The 20,626-nt window shown below is 33.8% G+C and overlaps 1 protein-coding gene across 4 annotated transcripts in view; it reads left to right on the top strand.

Moving 5' to 3' along the window:
- LOC126777826 (latrophilin Cirl) overlaps positions 1-20,626 on the top strand; it is a 286,910-nt gene that overhangs the window by 249,254 nt on the left and 17,030 nt on the right. The gene's annotated exons all lie outside the window — the stretch shown is intronic.

Below are 20,626 nucleotides of genomic sequence, written 5' to 3'. Positions count from 1 at the left end.
TCTCCCATTAAATGTTAATACAATTAAGACTAAAGGGTTCGTAATTGTTTTATATACGAATCTGTCTGACGTGACTGCCTCGTTTTTCTTGTGGTTAGATAAGATAGATAGATAAGGCCGCAGCTCCTGAGGTCTACTGAGGTTCAAAGCCCATGTCGGGACATGGGCTTTGAACCTAAGTTGAACCTAACCGATAAAAGTTAGTGAGAGTTTTTCTGTCAAAGATTATTATTGTCAGTAGCAGCCTGGAGTCTGGAAGTTGGAAGTGTGTACGTGCCTCGGAAAGCACGTAAAGCCGTTGGTTCTGCGCCTGAACTCATTCTGGTCGTGTCGGTTTACCGTCCTATCAGATAACGAGAGTAAGGGAATAGAGACTACACACTGGTGGTAGAGCTTTGTGCAAGCTCGTTTGGGTAGGTACCACCCACTCAATAGATATTCTACCGTAAAACAGCAGTACTTGGTATTGTTGTGTTCCGGTTTGAAGGGTGAGTGAGCCAGTGTAATTACAGGCACAAGGGACGTAAAAGACTTAGTTCCCAAGGTTGGTGGCGCATTGGCTGTAAGCGATGGTTGACATTTCTTACAATGCCAATGTCTAAGGGCGTTTGGTGACCACTTACCATCAGGTGGCCCATATGCTCGTCCACCTCCCTATTCTATAAAAAAAAAAAATGTGGCCCATATGCTTTCTATTCTATATAAAAAAAAAGTGTGTGTGCATACACTTGGAGCTCACTCCTTGGCTACTTAATGGATGAAGCGCGATCGTGTGGGAATCATCATTGCATATCATTGTGTCAACAGTTTCTACTTGAAATCTGAACCTGTATCCATGAACAATAGGTCACTATCCAAAGGGCAATATCGACTCCGTTTCTATATATAAACTAGCTTATCATCCCGGCTTCACACGGGTAGGTAAGAAGAAAAATATATTTTGGATACGATTTGCGTGAAATCCGTTCTCAGTGAGCGTCTACGTTGGGGAAGGAGTAACTGTGACAAATTTTATGTCAATCGGGCGGATAGTTTATGAGACGAATGGTATTTTGCTTATATTGGTGTTATTTCATTTGAAAGGATTTTCCATAATTAAATTCCCAGGCTTCGTTCAAACAAATCATATTGTCATTGTATTTACCGATAATCATATATCATGGCTCCAGTATTGATAAGTAAGACCCGTCATGGCATATAATATATTCATATATTTATGAAAGCTAAAGCATTTTTAATTTTGTTTTCGAGCTTATTCCACCGCGCTACCTTCATGCGAGTTAGTAGATAATTTAAGCTTGCTTTATTTCTTATTAAACAGTTATAAAATTACAGCTTTCTAAAGTTTTACGACAACTTTACAACGAACAAGGTTTATTATCTTTCAATCAATCAACAGCCAATCATTGTCCACTGCTGAACATAGGTCTTTCCCAAGGTGCGCCAAATCTCCCTGTCCTCCGCCTTTATCCTTAGACAACCATAATTCACTGCTGAACATATGCTTCTCCCAAAAACCGGCTAAATCATCTTCTACGCTTTCCGCATCCAGTCTGATCCTTCCACCTTCTTCAGGTTATTGGCCCACCTGGCTGGAAGACCATCCAACGATATCCACTGTCGGGCTCTTGGCTCATAACAACGATCGAACTAGGTTAATACATTGAAACTGTTTTAAATCAAATCGTAAAATAAACCAGACATTCAATACATTTAGTATCATAAAATGTACAAAGACTTAAAGGTTTTAAAACATAGAAGGCCATAACAAGTGTAACAAGTTGCCTAAATATACAGTAAACGAACTATTTATACACTCAGAACCGCTGAACATAAAAATCAGACATAAAAAAACAAATGAATTCGATCGTCCGAATTACGAACGATCAGAAATCGTATCGTTCGAATCACGATCGAAAATCGTACGTTTTAACTGAATTTACGAGATCCCCAATGTTTCATATATGAAACCTGAAACTAATGCTACATTATTTTTTTTTATAGACTGTAGTGTATTGTGAATTGAAATACAGCTCTTGTAGGTTACATTTAATATTGTTTTTATTTCGTTTTCGCAAAAGTTCACAAAAATATTCGTTTTATTGTATTCGTTTTGATGTTATATAAATAAAACATTTGTCGTTTTAAATTTTTATATTAATTTTCAATTTTATAATAAAATTAAATGTAAATATATTTTTATTTCATTTCAACTAAATAAATATAGAGAGAAATATGTAAATTAAATGTTTCGACTATTGGCAGTTGATTAAATTACTTTTAGTAGAAATATACACGTGTATGTATTGCTCATTCGTTTTATGAGAACTTCTATTCAATACAACTAAATGATAACCAAAATTACTGGATGAAAACAGTCTATTCACATCTTCGCATTCAAGCTTATAACTAAAAATTTCCGAACGGATTCCCTTTTTTCCCAACTTAATATCAAGTCGGTACAAGGGACCGTGAGCCCATAGAAAACGCAAACAAAAACCATAATGTATTCTCGAGCTAATCGAGTGACGTACAAGGAACAGGGGGTAAAAATACAATTATTTTTATGGCAACACAATTTTCCTCGGCTCATTACGTACATACCGTGCTATGTACCTTGCAACATTAACATGCCCGCTGTGGGTAGGGCTCGGCTAATGCCCATTGGGCACGCGAGCTGGTTTTTGATTATTTCTCCAAAATTATATCCCATTTTCACACTAAAGAACGTGTGCAAACCTCGGGATAATGGCGATCGTGACCAAAAACAAGTATAGAGTCATGAGTTGGCAGTAAATTGGCGTGTTTTTTGCAAAGAATATATACGTCATATTCACTTATTATAACTGTATCGTTCACTTTCGACATGATAATAGCTCCTTATATTAAAAAAAAAGTTGGAATATAGTTACTAAAACCTCACGACTTGCATAATTTCCCTACCGTTCTAATTTATATATGGATTGACCTTAATAAATTTGTAATGTCGCAATAGAATCGTCGGCTCATAAACCGCAGGATTGCCGCCAAAAATACATTTTGACACGCATTTAACGTCCAAAAATCTCAAAGTGCCCGCTTATCGGCGCAGTTGAATCGGGCCCTCGAATACTCACATTAGCATCCATAATCTGGCAAATGAGCTCAACAAAAGAGAAATTTACGTAAAAATCCAATAACAGTAGTCATCAGCGGGAGCCAGACGATTTTGAATTTTACTAACACCGAAAATGTACTCGCTCAGTCAACGGATTATAGAACTTGAAATAAATGGGAATGGTCACGAAAAATGTTGTTCTATGTAATCTGGATAACATTTTTAATTAAATTGTTTAAAATAATTAATTTTGAAATGTTTTTTTTTTTTATTTATGATCAACTTTGCCATAATTCGTGTAAAAAATTCTATTATAGAACGCGATAGGTTGTGTTTTTTTTTAAATTAAATTTAAACATAATATATAACCGGGTTAATTTTCATTCATCAAGTTTTCAGGTTATTCCTTCTCTGTGATAAACAATAGCTTTTTTAAATTCTCATCGAATAGTTACTGTTTAAAAAGTGAAACTTCGATTTTTAAAATTAAATAATTTATATCGTCATGGAAATGAATTTTGATTTTCACGTATCATTCTATATTATACTCATGAGGTCTTTTATCACGTGTTTTTATGTAACTATTTAGATAAAGATGTACAGGTTGAGGGAGTATCGAATTCGTTCAACTTTTTATTATCTGTTGTCACGCGATTGCGAAACACGAGACAGGAATGTTGTTATGCTTCTGATTACGGATTGACATAAATGAATTTAATACGTCTGTGTTTAGTGAATATGATCAAACGTATTACTTTACATTAATTTGTTATTAGTGATATTTAAATGTGTGTGAAAAAGTTTTTTTTTATAATATAAAATGCTCTATTTCACAGATTATAGTAAGACCAAATACTGATTTTTTCTCTATGCTATTGCAATTAACTAAAAAACTAGCATATCTAAAGCTAAATGTTTTTTGATATAATATTTTTATATTTTTCCCGAAGTATCTTTGAATCGTTGTCGAAACGTTGTCCAAAATAAAAAAAGGTATGGTCGCGGTTAAAACACTAACAAAATATATATAAAATGGATAGCATACATAAATTTACATTGCGAAAGTTAAAAGTGTATAAAAATTTACTCGTGTCTGCAATAAACATGTAGAATAAAAAAAAATGTTTGTCTAATTATATTTTGACAGCCTATATCTGAAACATGTCGACCTTACTTATAAACGTTGTTTAGCGGTTGTTTTGTTAAACACAGATTTCGCTCATTCTGTCATTATTGATTTAACATTCGAAAGAAGAAGACACAGCATTGCTTGTATATTATAATTACTATTTGACATTTGGCTAAATTGTAGGTTCTATTTCTAATTAATAAAGGCAAGACAATGTATTGTCTTTGCTTGCATTAATTATAACTATCATAATAATGAATATATCATAATTTCATGAAAAAATATCACAAATAAGTCGCGTCATAATAAAATAAATAATAAAATAAATATTGGTTAAATCTCTCTAATCGAATACAGAAAATCGCGTCGAATTTCGAATGTCCCAAGAGTGAAGTTCGATTTTCAAACGTTTGGTGTGAACCAAGATGGCCGACACATGACAGCGCGCGATATCGCACCAATTCTTTTGTGCCAGCTTGGATATATCTTCTAGTTCGTATTCCGATTCGATTTGAAAGGACAAGCTAATCTCGCAATCATTCGAAGGAATTGTACTTTAAATTTTGAACTAGAAAACGTGGAAAATTTTCGATTCTGTACAAATGGTCGCCCTTATCTCACCGTTGACGACTCGTCGTCTGTGGTCTCTAATGGAACATTTATTGACGTTTGACGACACGATGATCCACGGTCTTTCATCTTTTATTTCCTGAACTTACTTTCATAAATATTAATATGAATCTGGCCAATATTAATATGAATTTGGACAGTTCGATTTTTGTTGAATATCATTGTTGCTAAATGTTGGTCTGTTCGGGCGATTCAAATCGCTTTCGAACAAGCATTTGTTCAACTGTGAGAATTTGATTTAATACATTATGTCTGTAATAGTATTACTTTTCATAAACATCAACGATCTTGTGTTATTATTATATTATATAAAGCCTCTTTTTAATTATAAATATGTTGTCTATGTGCGTCCGTATCGCTCGGAAAGCTTTATGATATTGATGAAACTAATGAAGGTAATACCTTACACCTGACTCAGCATCAGATATTCTTATCTTAAGAAGCGTTTAAAACGTTCCTTGGGGAAGGTTTGTCTATTCATGACGGACTTCCACGCGAGCTAGTGGGTTCTATTTTTGGTATATTTTTCACAAACGAATTAATAAAGAACAAATAAAACATAACTTGTAATAAAACAAAAAGTTATTATATATGAGCCGAGATGGCTCAGTGGTTAGCGTGAATCTTATTCGCGGGTTCAAAACCAGGCAGGCGTTGAATTGTCAAGTGCTTTATTTTTGATAATAATTTATCTCATGTTTGCGTTAAAGAAAAACTTCGTGAGGAAATATACATGTGCCAATTAAAAAGCTGTCACATGTGTATCTACCAATCCACATTGGAGCAGCATGGTGGAATAAGCTCCATAACGTCTCGAAGGGAGGGGACGCCTTAACCCAGCAGCACTTTTGATTTAAGTTATTATAAATAGGTTATGAATAAATATAATCTATACAAAAATAATTCTTTTTACTTTAATAATATTGTCTATGTTTTATGATACATACATACATGAGTTACATTATATGTACATAAAGACTTCTATACTTTTACTTCCTTTCCCCGAGGGTATATTGAATTGAATTACCCGATCGCTGGATTGTTGTACCCTACCTCTCAAGCCTGCCCTCGGGCGCCCTCCACGAAATATTATTTCACACATTACGTGATGAGTGACAAGGAGAGCAATTCTTTTCTGTATAAAATTCTTATTTTTATCTAATAACAATCAATAAAAGAGTTTATAATATGTTATATATATGTTCTTTGGGTTATTAATTGATATTGCTGTGTTCCGGTTTGAAGGGTGAGTGAGCCAGTGTAATTACAGGCACAAGGGACATAAAATCTTAGTTCCCAAGGTTGGTGGCGCATTGGCTATGTAAGCGATGGTTGACATTTCTTACAATGCCAATGTCTAAGGGCATTTGGTGACCACTTACCATCAGGTGGCCCATATGCTCGTCCACCTTCCTATTCTATAAAAAAAAAAATTAAAAATAGCTGTGTCTTCTTCTTTCGAATGTAAAATCAATAATGACAGACAGAGAGAAATCAATGTTTAACTAAACACAAGCAACGTCTATAAGTAAGGTCGTAAATGTTAGACTTTAGTTGGCATAAAATATAGCTGTATGAGTTAGTTGTGTAACCGGAGTATTTATGCTCGTAATTTCGATTTAGCCTCACGTACTACACCATTGTGGGAAAATAAACAATGTTCAACACAAAAAAAGGAAATGAAAGCGATTCAAATCGGGATTTGTTTAAGAAAATAGAAATACGTGACCCCATTGACATTTCGTTACAATTCTGAGACGCTTTCCAAGATGGCGACATGTCACGTCAAAAAAATCTTCCCGCCATTTTCGACTTAATTTTTTTTCAGCCGCACACGTAATTTCCTGGGCTTTATATTTTTTTTCGGCGACGCCGTGTCTCCGCACCATTATAAATGGTATTTACTCTTGTAATGATCACTTAATCGAGGTGAAGTAAGGTAATTTATTTTGGTGTATTTTTTTTATACTTTCTATGAGGCCGCTGTTTCTATTTGTGCGTAATGCTAGGGTCTCCGGTGAAATATTAGCGTGATAAGAGAAATTTCGTTCGCTATAATTATAATGGCGGTAGGTTGTTTATAGTGGAAGGAACTCGTTTACGTTTTAATGGTTACCACTATATTACGCGATGGGCGTGACTGCCCAGTAAAAATAACCTTATTTTGCTTTTCTTGTAAATTTGCACTATTACCGATTTAGTTAATATCCTCTTATTAAACCTATTTAATACGTTTCCGTATCAACTTGAATACTGGAACACTATTTAAAAAGTATTTACGCCACGTTAATGGCTTTTAAGTAGGCGAAATAAAACTTATATTTTTCGAGCAGTGAGCGCACTATCTTGAAGAAGGTGGATAATGACCGCTTCAATGTCTGTTTTCCCGCAATCCCGGGCAATCCCGGTGAATCCCGGGAGCAGTAATGATCGCTTAGACACTCGGATCTGCCGTTTGATGGCACAATGCCTTCTGCTTTGACAATCGCTTTGCAGTCTAGTTGTTTTAAAATCCAGACCGCCATTATCTAAAGCATTTTTTTTATTTTTTAAATGATTATATTTTTTTTAATAAATCCAGTCAGCCTTAGAATTGCATTTAAATCATCATTTGTGTGATCATACACGGATATCCTTATTTTTTTATTTTATTTGTTTATCTGAAATTAAATTCCATTTTACCCAAAGCTCTTCAAACTCGGTAATGACATCTACAAAACCTTTGAATGCAAACTCTTGAAACGAAAATATTCAAACTTCGAATATATATTATAAAACGTGAAATATTAAAAGCGCTAACACGTCCATACTGCATTAATCCATATGCGTTTTCATGTTATTACAATATATAATACGATGACTGCCTCGTTGGTCTAATAGGCTTGATATAAGGCGGCAGACCCGGAGCTCCTGGGTTCAATTCCCAGATCGGGCCAATAAAAAGTTATTGGGTTTTTCTGTCAGAAAAGTCTCAGTAGCAGCCCGGAGTGTGGAAGTTGGAAGTGTGTACACTCCCGTGCCTCGGAAAGCACGTAAAGCCGTTGGTCCTGGGCCTGAACTCTTTCCGGTCGTGTCGGATTGCCGTCCCATCGGATTATGAGAGTTAGGGAATAGCGAGTGCACCTGGGTTTGCGCACACACTTGTGCACTATAATATCTCCTGCGTAGTTGGCTAATCTCTTGAGATTAGCCGCCGTGGCCGAACTCGGTCTGCAGGACATTATTATTATTAATACGATGATAATATAAGTTTAAATTATAATATACCAACTTTTGGTAGCACTGGTGGTAGGGCTTAGTGCAAGCTCGTCTGGGTTGGTAGCATCCACTCGTCAGATATTCTACTTAATATCTTAGTTTCCAAGGCTGGTGGCGCATTGGCTATGTTAGCGATAGTTCACATTTCTTACAATGCCAATGTCTGAGCGTTGGTGACCACTTACCATCAGGTCGTTCATATGCTCGTCCGCCTACCTATAATATATATAATAAAAAAATTATAATTTACCAACTGTTACCTGACCGTTTTATTTTATAATTATAAATAACAAACAATAAAAAGCATTTTGTATACGATTCCATGAAATATGATATCTTTTAAAGAGTTGGGAGCTACTAAATATCCCACTGCTGGCCTAAGTAATTTCTGTTCGAGGAGATGGTTTGAAGCTATTTTTACTACTCAAATCCGAATGTCATCAGACATGCTGAGTTCCTATAAAACCTCCGGGTTTAAACCCGTAACAATTACGTATACTCTACGTGATCCAACCACTGAGCCATATCAGGTAATAAACATACAATAAATATAAAATTTACAAAAGATTATTTCGATGATTGATTTTATAAAATTATTCCATATATATATATATATATATATATATATATATATATATATATATAACATAAAAATAAATAACCGGTTTTTCCCCTAACATAACAACTAAAAGCCTAATCCAATTAGATCGTGCTACATGTATCACTTTGTATATTAAAACTGTAGTGTAATTTTACACCAGACAGCACAATCCTTGTTTAGACCGCATAATTCCGGCTATACGATGGGTGTTCAGTTACAACCGCACGATATTTGATACAGCTGCGAAGATATTCGACGAAATGATATTGAAAGTGACAAAACAGGTTAATTTTGATTAAACGAATATTAATTATGGATTATTTTATATACAAGATATATGGTTGAGATAAATAAAATTAAAGAAAACCTAATAACCTTATATATAAAAAGTCAGAGTATAAGTATTCATATTATGCTCTTGACACATCAAAATTTCGCATCAAAATGACATCAGCAGTGCTATTCTATACAAGCTCACTTCGTATTTCACTCGTGAAATGTTAAAAACTGGCTTACGATGATAGACTATATTGATACAGCACTTACAGCAATCTCAATCGGCGGTGGTGATTGCCATCAGGTGACCCACTTACCCATCCGCCTATTGTGTAAATATTATAATTATAAAAACATTCCCAGTCGCTTACCGCATTCTGTCATTGTACGCTCTTGTTGAAAGCCGAGATGGCCTAGTGGTAAGAACGCGTGAATCTTAACCGATGATCGTGGGTTCAAACCCGGGCAAGCACCACTGAATTTTCATGTGCTTAATTTGTGTTTATAATTCATCTCGTGCTTAACGGTGAAGGAAAACATCGTGAGGAAACCTGCATGTGTCTAATTTCATTGAAATTCTGCCACATGTGTATTCTACCAACCCGCATTGGAGCAGCGTGGTGGAATAAGCTCCAAACCTTCTCCTCAAAAGGGAGAGGAGGCCTTAGCTCAGCAGTGGGACATTAACAGGCTGTTACTGTACTGTACGCTCTTGTTTCGTGAGTTTCGAGTTTGCTTCTCGTATCAATATCACCTTCGGGTTAAATTTATTTATTATATATTACTCTAATATATAACCAAAAAACCATTACTTTTAAATTATCTTTCGGCTTTAACTGCCAATAATATCTAGTTATTCTAACTATGACTACTACTCACTTTCTCTCCCGACTCTAAAATAGAACGAATATACCAAATGAAAAACCACTCGAGCGCCACACGTACATACACCGGATGTATTTATAGCTTTAGTTGGAACCCCACAGAACCTTAACACTTAAAAATAATCCAGCCTCCAGTGTAGGGTGTGAAGTATCTTGAGTTACTGAAATGGGAGATAAAAAAAATTGAATTATGCGTCTTATGTATATGACATATATATTTCTAGCTATGGAATGCTAATAAAATATAACTATTATATAATTTTAAGTAATCGTTTTACTAAAGCATATTTATTTATAACAATATCTATATTTTTGTGGATTGTTAAATTTTACTAATACAAAATTTATTTTCAATCAATAATAGTTTCAAGTAAAACTATGATTATGAATAATGAATAAGCTTTCCTTTTATACCTCCATCTAATTATAATTTAAAAGAAAAAAATTAATACTCAATAATCTCTCTATAAGCACTATAATATATTCTCGATAGTTCTTTATCACAAAGAGCGAAAACTTTCCAATAAACTTGAGAAACCCACTAAATAGTGAACGCCCTTACGTACTAAATTGTATAACCGGACATGAGTTGGCCCCAGGCTCCCTCGATTCAGGAAAAAATCTTATTTGACAGGCCCTTGCAATTCTCACCTCCCCCTCCTTGAAGAACGTGCACTGAGTACATTTGTAACGATAGATTATTATGGAATAGATTTTTTTAAATATCTTCTAACCTTTATCCAAATTTAAATAAATAATAAATGTATTTACCAAAAATAATAATTATACAATAGTAGCTTGTAATTCAAGTATCTGTATAATATAAAGGTACATGGGCAAAATTAAAGTTGAAAGTCATAAGTCTTTTTAAATAATCACATAACCCAACGTTTCTATTTTAAGTAATTTTATTATATAACAAAATAAAAAACATTTGTTTAGGTATTGATATAAACTAAATATTTTACATTTACTATACAATAGAAATCATATAATAAATATTATTATGGAATATGTAATGTATACTTAGATTTAATAAAACCGTTAGATATTTAAAAAGTAATTGTAGTAAATAAAGAAAGTAAATAACACAATATTTTTTAAATCAATATTAAAAAACTACGTTAAAATAAAGCGCTTAATGCACTTAAAATTATTTTATGATATTCGTTTTTTTAATTGCTATATTGTTGAAGAGATTGAAATGCTTTATATATTTTAAAATCTTTTAAACATTTCAATGAAAACTACGATTTTTTTTTTGGAGTATTACCGATGACTGTTTTCATTGAATCAATAATATTCCCAAAAATTCAATCAAATTACTTTTTCAAACCGTGCATCTGCAAATGGGTTCGTTACCGCCCCATTGAAAAACAAACAATTTTCGAACTGAGAACTATAAATTTCTATTTTATATATATAATTTAAGGTTATATATTTAAATTATAAAAAAAAATTAAGGCTAATAATAAAAGGTTTTACTGAAGACTCCACCTTGAAATTTTATTGTCTTCGTTCTGTTCCCTTTATAAAAAGATACAAAATTAACTGAGCGTATTTTTACTTTTTTTTCCAAGTTATAGTACCTTACCTTTGCTTTATAATCATGAATAATTTTTCGAAACATTACCTTAACATAATTTCCTTAATTTTATATAAAATAATGCGTAACGGTCATCGTAAAGCCCATCGCAACAATGCAAAAAAAAGAAAAATGAAAACGCTTACGGTAGGAAGCTACTTCATACGAGACGTGACCGGGGGTGCATATATCACCCGAAAACTGTTAAAAAAACCCCTAAGGGTCCTCTTCCGTACTACGCGACCCCTCATTGTTAGGTATATACGGCGTTTCCTTATGGGATCTAATTTTTGGATAACTTATTTCAACAATAAACGAGACACCATACATATTAAAAAATCATGCAACATCATACGATGTCTGGATGTTTAAGCCAGCATTACAAGGGAACCGCTGGATAGTTTTCGATAAAACTTTGGATGGACATAACTTATATCCTTCGTTACCACATATGTTATTTTAATTAAAATATGCAATAGAATTATATAAAGAGATGGAGATATATTCATCTCTTTATTTAATAAAGCAATTGTCACGTTTTTTATACATAATTTAAAAAGTGCTTGCATTGTAATATATACTAAATAAGACCTTGAAAAATTTACTCTTATATACCATAGTAATTCACATAAAAACATGTACACTTCATTTATATAATATAAAGGATTGTCCAGTGTACATGTACATGTCTCATTTAGTACAAGAAACTCAACGAACTGTAAATAATCTTGTTGAACAATCAAAGGTAAGCTATGGCGTCCCTTGTTAATGGATATCTACTCAATTTGAATTTGATCAAACATGCGTGAAATTCTGTATTTGTATGTTGTAAAAATAACACAAATATTCAAATTAATGTATAATATTTATAGTAATGTTATATATTAAGCTAAATAATTTGTTCGTGTATTAATCTAGTTCGATTTGAAAGAAAACTTTTATCATTAGATAGGTCGTTTGTTGAGAAAGGTTATAAGACTTATAGAGGAACAATTATATATACATATGTATTAAAATATTACATGTTTTGTTCGTATTCTACGCGTTGATTCACGTATAACCGATTTGTAAGATAATAGTTTTTCATTATAAAATAAAAATACTATATATATGTAACAAAACAAACCAATTAAATAATAATTCGAAATGTAAAACAAATTAAGAAGTATCACGTTTCCATTAAACGTTATAATAACAGTGGTTGAAATATAATGACACACCGATATTTTACTTTCAGAAAACAACTACAATAGCGTAACTTTATTAGTAAGGAGGATTATGTAAAAATACAGTTTTTGTTTTTTATCAAGCCTCATATAATATAAAATAGTACCTCATATAATATAATACTTATGACAAGTATAAATCTAACCTTGGTCGGCAACTTGAGATTAATCAATTAAAAATTTGAAACGTTCAAGTTGACGCTAAAAAAAATTGTATAAAAAAAATTTAATTAAAAATTATTTGTAAACAAATTCCATTTTTTACTCTGTCACAATACTAGGTTGTATAAATTCAGGCTATTTTCTATAGAACTGCTTTATTATCAAGGGATCGTGTAAACACGCAATACGCTCATTATTGCAAAGACAGCTTTAGGATGCAGTGTTGTTTAAATATAGAACACTGGGTCGATGGTGTTTGTATTTAAAAGAAAATCATATTAAATCTACAGACGTAGTAATATTGCTGGTAGGTGTGTTCTGGTTTTAAAGGTCAGTGACCCTGTTACACAAACACAAGGTACCTAACACTATAGCTCACATAGATATTTACACATAGACGATGTGCGTGTCCACTGTGTGTGGGGTGGTGACCACTTAGGTACCATCGCGTGGTCAATTTGACAAAACTATAAATTGACCTTTTGCTAGGATATAACGATTCGAAATCTGGTTAGTGTTAGCGAAATATAAATCGCTAGACCGCCCGTATACCATTGAATTGCTGAGGCTTCATTAAATTTGATATACAAGTAACATTTGCAATTGAATTGTATCCTTAACAACACAGACAAGTACCCACATATACATGAACAATACAATATTACTTATATACATATGTGTAAGACTTTACTTTTATACATGTGTGTAAAGTACCTTGTAACTCGTTCGATTCTATATCGACCGACTGCGGTGAAACGTCAGTCCAGCTCAACGTATCGAACCGGCCCCGGATTTACTGCCGGTTGAATCTTTTAAATTTCGAATGCGGTTCCCCTGACGTTCGGATAGTTGTACCGATTCTTCACAGATAATGTGTAACTCCTTGGAGCTTAAACCGAAATTCGGAATACATTAAAGTTTTTAAAAGTAACGTAAAATAGAATATTTTTATTCTTATTTTAAAATGTAAGAGAAGTTGCGAGGAATGTCTTTGTAAATTGTATTTTAAAAACGTGTCCTGTCATAGTTTTCATACTTTTAGCTGTGCGTTACGTTTTTATTGTTTGTCTTTATAGCTGGTAATATAAGTAGGAAGTGTAATAACCTATTTTACGTTTTAAAACAACATTGTATGATATTATTGTGAGAAACTCCCTTAGTACAGAATAAAAAGGTTCGTTTACGTGTCATATAAAAATAACTGTTAGTTTAAAACAATCTATTCATTATTATACTTGTTTCAGCCCTCGATTTAGGTCACGTGTGAGAGAGCAGGACAGGCGTTCAGTACCCTATACCCTTTTCTATATGCCTGACAATGCGTTTGCATATATTTAATGATGATTGGTTTCAGACAATATATCGTAGCAAACAAATATAAGCTAGGATAGTTTGTATTTACTAAAACGGCCATTGACCGTGTCACGTGATCCTACCATTGCTATATCATTCTGCTACTTTTGCAAGCTGTCGGTAACTCGGGTTTTTTTCTGGATAAGCTCAATTTAAACAACTCGCTCCATAGCGTGCTGAACGACCCCAAGTTTGTAGACTAGTCCCGCATTTAGAGTCTACGTTTCTGAACCGTATGTACGAAGCTTTGATCAAAAGAACATATACTTAATACAATCACGATTACAATTTATGCCTATAGGTTATTTTGCCACTTAATTGACATGAGTCAATTCGATAATGATTGAATCATTATGTTGACAACTTTCGACCGATTTCGGCAGCGGTGGACGTACTTAAGGCTGTTTTTTTTTATATAGAATAGGAAGGCGGACGAGCATATGGGCCACATGATGGTAAGTGGTCACCAAACGCCCTTAGACAATGGCATTGTAAGAAATGTCAACCATCGCTTACATAGCCAATGCGCCACCAACCTTGGGAACTAAGATGTTATATCTCTTGTGCCTGTAATTACACTGTTGTTATAATAATAATTTGTTATAAATTCGCAGTGTGCGCAGATAATGATACACTTCCTATTCCGTAACTCATAATCCGATAGAACGACAAATCTGACACGACTAGTAAGAGTTCAAACGTAGGACCAAAGGATTAGCGTGCTTTCCAAGACACGGAAATATATTCATTGACAATTTCCAGACTCCGGGCTGCTACTCAGTATAACAACCTTTTAATGGTCCAACCCGGGGCTCAAACTAGGGTTCTGCGGCCTGACAGTTAGCCACTACATCAACGACAGAGTCGGAGGGTAAATTTTATGTAGTTCAATATTCTATCAACTCGGTAATATATCCCCCATGTCGGAAAGCGTCAATAGGCGCATGAACCGTTCAAATTCAACTACACCTGAAAGAAAATTGTTAAGAAAAATCTTAGCTTGACGTCAAGTGACATGGATCCTGAGGGAAAGCCATAAATACACTATAAAAACTCTTTTCCAATTTGCCACTTTACGGAGATAGGGCTTAGCGTTATAATTTATGGTTGTGACGTATGGCGATGGAGTAATACAGAGTTTGTATGTAATAATTGTTTGTTATTTATAACATTTAAGCGTCAATAGCTCAATGGTTTTCGGGTCGCCTGGCGATTAAAAAGTCGCATGTTCGATGCTCACCTCTTAAGGGGTTATTGGGTCTTCTCTTTACACAAGCTACACTTGATTGGAGGGGTAAATAGGAATATTAGTTACAGTAACAGCCTGTTAATGTCCCACTGCTGGGCTAAGGCCTCCTCTCCCTTTTTTGAGGAGAAAATTTTGGAGCTTATTCCACCACGCTGCTCCAATGCGGGTTGGTAGAATACACATGTGGCATAATTTCAATGAAATTAGACACATGCAGGTTTCCTCACGATGTTTTCCTTTACCGTCAAGCACGAGATGAATAATAATAACAAATTAAGCACATGAAAATTCAGTGGTGCTTGCCCGGGTTTGAACCCACGCCATCTCGGCTTTAGGAATATTAGTTATTTTCTTAAAACGGGTATTTGTAGTATTACTATTAAGAAAAACAATTAAAAAGAGAAGATATTGTCTATATGTATGTTTGAGATGGTTCCGTATATTTGTTTGTCAGGTTAGTCGAGATGAGTGTATATCAATTGCTAATAGATATTCTTGACTTTTTATGTTTTATGACGCTTGTAGTGTACGTCCAGGCAATGTTTTGAAGTCAGTTTTTATCGAAAAAAAAAAAAAAATTTTTGCAAGCTTTTATTTAAACTTTACCTGTTAGTATGTATGTCAAATATTGTGACTGAATTCTAAACCAGTTCCAACCCATCTGAACCAGTTTGATGCGGGTATACATACAATACAAACTGTTATACTACATATTATTCGTTTCAAAACAGAGAAATAACGTTTGTTTTATACCAAAATTCCACAACGCTGCTCCGATGTGAGTTGGTTGATGTGGCGGCTTTTTATTTGGCACATGTAGGTTTACTAACGACGCTTTTCTTCAACGCCGAACTTGAGATAAGCACTTTCAATTTAATGATAATTGCCCTGATTTAAACCCATATTTAGGCAAGGTGCTATAACCACTGGGTTTCCTCGGATTAAAAAAAATACAATAGAATACCATTCGTTGATCCAATTTATTTAAAAGGCTGCTAAGGTCGCTACATTGCACATATTAAATTCAAAGGATCCCATTCGGTACATTTAAGCCTATTATAAAATAATACAATATAATTGAAACCATATTACAACTACATAGCATTTATTTTTGAATAACGAACGAGCATAGCGACGTCCGTTTCATTCAGCGGCTGGATATCAAATGACAATACCGTGTATTCGCTAACGAGTTTCCATGATAGGGGCTTATTATCTCATTGCGGATAAGTCAAGCGATTGTACACCTTATCATAAGAGTATAAGGTTGATAATACGTGTGAAGTATTTATTTGAGACGTGGGGTGGTTATGGCGTTTGAGGGAATTGTTTAAAAGCGAATGTAATTACAATTTTACGTGTACAGAAGTGCTCTCGGTGGATTAATAAAACATATCTTGAATGCAGCGTTAACGATTAGTAGCGGAGTCCTCGTTCATCCAAAAAAAGGATGATTGCTTAGTAATGGCAATTTGTTTTCTAATTGAATTATATATAGTAACAATTGCTAAGAACCAAATGGGCCAGTGGGCCACTCCATCGAGAATCGTAAAATGTCAGAACATGCTCGCATCAATATTTTACGTGGGAGATTCGAAATGATTTTTTAACGAAAGATGTTTTTTAATGTTCTATACGAACGTTATTATTATATTACTATCATATATAATGATGTGTGTCATCGTTTTCGATGTAACAAATTTCTGTGTAAAAGTTCCTATCAAATTCATTCAATAAAGCAATACACTTTGATAAAAGTATAAACTACAGCCGGTTCTAGTAATAAAATATCTTACAAGACTTAGAAAAGTTATTAGCGGATTTTTTTGTTCATTTATAATAAAGATATAACCTGAAGGTGATCGTTTTATTCCCGAGGTCTGCATTTAATTATTCACGGTGAAAATGTGTCGTTAAACATCACGTTGTTAAATTTTAACTCGAAAAACTCCCAAGTATTTTCCATAAACACTGAAAATAATTATCCCTTTCCGTGAATCTCATAAATTGTTTTCGACCCTCTATACCAGGTAACACCGAAAGTACTGGACATTTGCTATAAATCATATTTATTACACACCCCTCGCTTAAGGGGGTGACTCGAGATTTTGCCCACGATACCGGTTGTTATATTCGAAAGGTTTAAAATAGTTTCGCGTATAGATTTTATCTTTAATATCGATACAAACTGCAGTTTCGCGTGCACAACTCACTTGTTAGTGTTGAGCTTGTATTTATATCGATAATTGTAAAAATAATAATTACAATTTAATTAAAAATCGTAATAAAAATTTTGATTAAGTAAGTGTAACCACGATCATACGTTTTGGTCTCCTCGAGACCATTAAAATGTCCTTCATCGAATTAGTCTCTGTACATACCTAATTAGTCTGTTTAACAATGATTGTTATCAATTACGGTGCGTACTAGTCGAGAATTTCTCAACAGCAGCTTAAATCTTGGGCCAGTGTTGGCCCAAATGTTGGCCAAATTGTTCGCTGTGCTTACATGCCTCGGAAAGCACGTAACGCCGCTAGTGCTGTACTTGTACTCTCTCTGGTCAAGTCTGATTGCCGTACCAATGGATTATCAGAGTGGAGGATTAGATAGGGCACCTGTGTTTGCACTCACACACTTGAGCGCTGTAATATGGCCCGTGCAGTTGGTCATTCTCATCATGTCTATTGAAATCATCAGTATACTATACATTAAAACGATAATCACGATTATAAATATATAAATGACCATATATGTCTGTACAACTATACATCTAAAATGTCAGTATCGAAGATGGAAATAATTTAAACAATAATGATGAATAAACACTTAACCAAAAATAAATATCAAAATCAAAATAGAAAATATACTTACTTTCCTCATTAATGCGTACTAAAGCTACTAAGATGCTAACGGGTCACTTTAACATTTAAGTAAGCACGTTTACCGTTGAGCTATTAAGACATAAAACTTTGACGTTAAAACTAAATCCAACTTTTTTTCTATACTGTTTTACTTCTATAAATAAATTATAATTGATTGGAATACACTGGTTGTCCTTGGGTTGCTTGTATGTGACTACTTTAGCGTCTGACAAATTACTCCCAAGATATCAGCTTTCTATATCCATCTATCAAGTCCCCTTAAGCAGTTTACTCGAAATCCTTAGACCAATTTCGAGACAAACATATGGTTAATATTAATTGTGCAATGTGGGATATTAATAGAATAAATTTATAAAAAAAAAAATAAAAAAAACACAGTAACAGTAAACAGCAGTACTTGGTCTTGTTGTGTTCCGGTTTGAAGGGTGAGTGAGCCAGTGTAATTACAGGCAAAAGGGACATAACATCTTAGTTCCCAAGGTTGGTGGCGCATTGGTGATGTAAGCAATGGTTAACATTTTTACATGCCAATGTCTATGGGCGTTGGTGACCACTTACCATAAGGTGGCCCATATGCTCGTCCGCCTTCCTAATCTATAAAAAAAAGACCTCAATAAAAAACATAACATACGATTTATATTATTATAGGTAAAATAAAATTGTAATTAAAATCAAATACAAGCTAGCTATTAATAATTTAAACAGTCGTTATTTTAGTAATTCAATCCGTCACTTACACTATAATCAAAATTCTCTTCGTCTACAACGAAGACGCTAATTGTCTTAACAAAACAATACAGCGGACACACAAAATTATTTATATCACAAATCCAACAAATCTATGCTGACAATATTCGTAATTAAAACCATTTATACATTATTCATTTAGAAAAGTCCTACGAACGATAAAATCGAATGTAACATTTTTAGTCAAGTAATCGATGTGTAATTATCGACACATCACTTTACGTTCTTAAATTTACTATAAATTCGTTGTAAAAATAGTAACGTTACATTGGGGAACTTTGATTACAACCGTGTTCTACTAATGTTTTATACTCAACGTAATTTATTATTCAACCTTATCGGTATTTTATCGCAACGTTAATTTACTTATGAACTTCGGATTAATAACTCCATTTTTTTCGTCGCTTTACATCGTATGTAAAAGGAAATTATTCCTTGAACAACTTAACGCTACATACTAAGTTTATCGACACTTTTCTAATTTAGATCAGAAGCAACCCTATTATAAGATTCACTGCAGTATATTATGTATTGTTAGGGGCCCTCATTTCGCTGTATGACGTAGCGAAAATGGCTTAAACGATCTGTCGGTGCTGTCATTAATTTGCCCAGATTTATTATATCCTATCCAGAATATGCACACCTAACCCGCTATGAAGTTAAAACGATAAATCTTCTTAGGAACTCATCCGTTGCATCTTAAATTTCACGTTTAAAAACTAATCCAGGGAAATTGACGTCGATGTATAGCGTTCTAGTTTGGGAAAATATTGTTTCACGCCCTTGTTTGTTCTCAAGCTGATGAATCGTCCAGAAATTGATTATGAAACGTTGAGTCGACAGTTTTTTTACGTTTTGTCTTTCATTGGGTGTTTGCTTTTGAATTGGTAAATGGTTTCTGGACGTAACGATCCGATGAACAATGTCGGGTCCGTTTAATTGGATTTATTTTTGGTGCGATGTTTTCAATGCGTTGTTTTTCTGGAGCGAACGCTGCCAGGAATGAATAGCTATGCTACGCCAGCTTGTTTTCGGGAAACGTAGTTAGGTACTAGGCTATTTGTGCCGTTGAATTCGCTGACCGCAAAAAGTATTTTTTTCACTGGTTTCAACAAGATAAATTGATTGAAGATATGCCTACAAAAATTGTACGCAAACATCTTTTCATAATTGTAGCCTTTCAAGAAATTGAAAGCTTCGCGAAAAGTTTGCATGACTTTCAACATTTGAAGTCTGCTCTTATTTGCTATTTAAATTGTATATTGTTCTTTAATTTAATATATTTAACTTACATAATTGAATATTTTAAATTATATAATTGAGTAGTGAATGTTATTTAATTCATCGTAACTATTCCATTTCATTAGACTTTACTATATTGAGATGTACGTAAATTGAAATTAACATGTGTTTTAATGTATTAATTGGGTCGGTTGGCATTGTTAGCTATTTGCCTTCCACGCCGAAGGTTGTGGGTTTGATTCCCACCCAGGACAGATATTTGTGTGCTTCATGCACACATGCATGTCTGTTTGCCCTGAGTCTGG

Source organism: Nymphalis io, chromosome 24 (genome assembly GCF_905147045.1).
Source record: "Nymphalis io chromosome 24, ilAglIoxx1.1, whole genome shotgun sequence".
Lineage (NCBI taxonomy): Eukaryota > Metazoa > Arthropoda > Insecta > Lepidoptera > Nymphalidae > Nymphalis > Nymphalis io.
The sequence above is the reverse complement of the archived record's forward strand: the minus strand, read 5'-3'. Positions and strand labels throughout refer to the sequence as shown.